The sequence below is a fragment of the Rhipicephalus microplus genome, unplaced genomic scaffold (assembly GCF_043290135.1).
Source record: "Rhipicephalus microplus isolate Deutch F79 unplaced genomic scaffold, USDA_Rmic scaffold_445, whole genome shotgun sequence".
Lineage (NCBI taxonomy): Eukaryota > Metazoa > Arthropoda > Arachnida > Ixodida > Ixodidae > Rhipicephalus > Rhipicephalus microplus.
In genome coordinates, this window is record NW_027465009.1 from 20,001 (window position 1) to 23,775 (window position 3,775).

Below are 3,775 nucleotides of genomic sequence, written 5' to 3' on the forward strand. Positions count from 1 at the left end.
GTACACCCATTTGGATAAGAGTGCACGCAGATGCGGGCCTCGACGGCTACACATTTCCTCGGGCGGCCGCCTCCCGGCCTCCGTGGAGCGCGGGATGCACGGTCCCATCGACAAGCCTCTCCCGTTTTTACCGTGGCGTCGCGGTTCACCACGGCAGGCGGGTCGGTCTCCTCCGCATAAAAAGGGGGACCCCCGCTTTTTGTTCCACGAAATCGCACAAGCTTTTTTCGCATCCACGGTTTGCCACCGCACACCAAAATGCCGATCCGGCTGCCTACTTTAGCCAACAGGTGGAGCCAGGCGCGCCGTACTTGCGCGGCACTTCCCACGTCCACCGAAGTCGGTGCCAAGGACCACTTTCGGCGCCGGAGCCGCGTACGAGCCTACTCGAGGCGGAAGAACGAAGCCAGCAAGGGCCTGGCCGCAAGTGCGTTCAATTGTCGGGACGTCCAAGTCCCTCGTTCTTCCGTGCTTCCTCTTTCGGCAAGTCGTTGCGGCACCTTCCCAAAGCGCGCAGACCCGCTAATCGCGACGAGCGCGACGTGGCCGTGCCGCCTTTCCCTCGGCAGCAAGCAAAACGCCTGGCAACGTCGACGCTCCCCTAACCGCGATCTCGCACCGTGTTTCGTGTGGCGAATTCAAAAGCCGGCCGGCGCTGCTGCAACCATTACGGTCGGTACGCATACGCCGCGGAGGGCGGGACGGTCATCGGAGCGTGCGGTTCCTCCATCGAGTACTGCGCACCTCGGCCGTCGCATCGCCGTGCCATGACCGGCCGCGCGTCAACGCGAACCGGTGCCAGCGAGATCCCTCGCCTGCAAGAACCGACCGGCAGCCTCCGTCACCCGAGGACGCGGAGGCGCTTGCCGCGGACGGCGGGACGGTATGCACTGGTGCACAGCGGACCCGTCACATCGCCAGTTCCTTGACCGACCGCCGACGCTTGTGCCGTTCCTCTCGTACTTGGCAGTCGCCGCGCGATTGTCGGGTCTCGTTCTTGCACGCTCGAACGGTCGGGAGGGCACTCGGCTGGCGTTTCGGGAACGCGCAGCCTCGCCTTCTACCGACGTAACCACGACTCGCCGTTCGCGCTCCGCCGCTCCTGTTTACAGTACTAGGCGGTCCCGCAGCGGTCGGGTCGCGCATTTCGAGCGCTTCGAGCCACGGTGCAGTGGCGGGTCGAAAGCCGACCTATGAGTGCGTTGCGCCGTTTGTACCCGCGTCCGCCACCTGGCCGACCGTCCAAGGTCGCGGTGTTGGCGTCCGCTGGGCGCAACAATTTGTCACGGGGTGCCGCTCCACATTCAGGCAGCCCCGTGGGGAAAAGCCGACCCCGCGTCCAAACGGGGTCAGCGGCAGAAAGTGTCGGGCGCAGACGCAGCTGAGGCGCTCACCCTTCACAATCCGTTAATGATCCTTCCGCAGGTTCACCTACGGAAACCTTGTTACGACTTTTACTTCCTCTAAATGATCAAGTTTGGTCATCTTTCCAACAGACCGGCGCAACCGAAAGGCCGCGCCGGACATCGGTCCGAAGACCTCACTAAATCATTCAATCGGTAGTAGCGACGGGCGGTGTGTACAAAGGGCAGGGACGTAATCAACGCGAGCTTATGACTCGCGCTTACTGGGAATTCCTCGTTCAAGGGGAACAATTGCAAGCCCCTATCCCAATCACGAAAGAAGTTCCACGGGTTACCCAGTCTTTTCAGACAGGGATAAAGACACGCTGCTTCCTTCAGTGTAGCGCGCGTGCGGCCCCGGACATCTAAGGGCATCACAGACCTGTTATTGCTCTGTTTCGTGCGGCTAGGAGCCGCTTGTCCCTCTAAGAAGGTTGTAAGGTGCTGGGAACCCCGCACCTATTTAATAGGCTAGAGTCTCGTTCGTTATCGGAATTAACCAGACAAATCGCTCCACCAACTAAGAACGGCCATGCACCACCATCCACCGAATCAAGAAAGAGCTCTCAATCTGTCAATCCTCCCAGTGTCCGGGCCGGGTAAGTTTTCCCGTGTTGAGTCAAATTAAGCCGCAGGCTCCACTCCTGGTGGTGCCCTTCCGTCAATTCCTTTAAGTTTCAGCTTTGCAACCATACTTCCCCCGGAACCCAAATACTTTGGTTTCCCGGAAGCTGCCCGCCGAGTCATTTGAGTAACTCAGGCGGATCGCTGGTTGGCATCGTTTATGGTCAGAACTAGGGCGGTATCTGATCGCCTTCGAACCTCTGACTTTCGTTCTTGATCAATGAAAACATTCTTGGCAAATGCTTTCGCAGTAGTTCGTCTTGCGACGGTCCAAGAATTTCACCTCTAGCGCCGCAATACGAATGCCCCCGTCCGTCCCTCTTAATCATTACCTCGTATTCCAAAAACCAACAGAACAGAAACGAGGTCTTGTTCTATTATTCCATGCAAGTTTATTCAGGCGACTCGCCTGCGTTGAGCACTCTAATTTTTTCAAAGTAAAAGCACCGGCCATCTCGAGGCACACAATGAAGTGCACCAAGAAAGAACCGGCATGATGTTCAGTCCGAGCCGTCGCATCGGGTAGATGCACTACTCGTCTGGAACTGAGATCCAACTACGAGCTTTTTAACCGCAGCAGCTTTAGTATACGCTATTGGAGCTGGAATTACCGCGGCTGCTGGCACCAGACTTGCCCTCCAATTGATCCTCGTTAAAGGATTTAGAGTGTACTCATTTCAATTACGGGGCCTCAAAAGAGTCCCGTATTGTTATTTTTCGTCACTACCTCCCCGTGCCGGGAGTGGGTAATTTGCGCGCCTGCTGCCTTCCTTGGATGTGGTAGCCGTTTCTCAGGCTCCCTCTCCGGAATCGAACCCTGATTCTCCGTTACCCGTAACAACCATGGTAAGCAAGTAACCTACCATCGAAAGTTGATAAGGCAGACACTTGAAAGAAACGTCGCCGGCTCGTGGCCATGCGATCAGCACAAAGTTATCCAGAGTCACCACACAATACGGGCCGAAACCCGATCGATCTTGGTCTAATAAAAGCACCCGTTACCCAAAGGGCTCCAGGCTCACTGCATGTATTAGCTCTAGAATTGCCACAGTTATCCAAGTAGGAAGAAACGATCTAAGGAACCATAACTGATTTAATGAGCCATTCGCGGTTTCGCCTTATTTCGGCATGTACTTAGACATGCATGGCTTAATCTTTGAGACAAGCATATGATTACTGGCAGGATCAACCAGGTAATCGTTCGACTGCGCGTCCGTCCTCGCCTTCGGCGGGCCGGACGCAGTCTGTGTGCGGCGGAGGCCACCTTCAGGCGCCCCAACACGCTTATTTTGCACTCCGAGATGACGGCGTTCGAGCTCGCTACGGCACAACCTTCCCGAAAGACGAGTGGGAGCCGTGCGGCAAGAAGCACGTTCATGCTCGCTCTTTTTCGTTGCATCGACTCGGTCGCGCCGTGCGGGTTGCCCAAGCCCGCTGCACTGTCGGTGGACCGGCCGGAACTAGCAACGGAGCCGAGACTGCAAAGCCGCCAGACGACGGGTCACGCCCGCGTCTTCGGCGCTTTCGCATCTGAATCGCCCGAGGACGACACGGAACACACCTCGATATCGTGGTAAAACGGCACCGTCCGACAACCAGCCCCTAACGCATCAAGCGGATGAGGCTGCAGACGACTGCCGTGGATTCCCCTGGAGCAGACCCGAGGACACGCTTGACGAGGCCGAAGCCCGCCGCATATCAGACACCCGGTCGCTTTCGCGTACGCCGCTCACGAGAACCCCCACATA

At 57.5% G+C, this 3,775-nt stretch overlaps 1 non-coding gene across 1 annotated transcript; it reads right to left on the reverse strand.

Annotated features, from left to right (window-relative positions):
* Window positions 1-1,408: 1,408 nt before the first annotated feature.
* Window positions 1,409-3,223, reverse strand: LOC142794516 (small subunit ribosomal RNA). Its single transcript, XR_012892407.1, has one exon. It is a non-coding gene; the product is annotated as a small subunit ribosomal RNA (ribosomal RNA).
* Window positions 3,224-3,775: the final 552 nt, after the last annotated feature.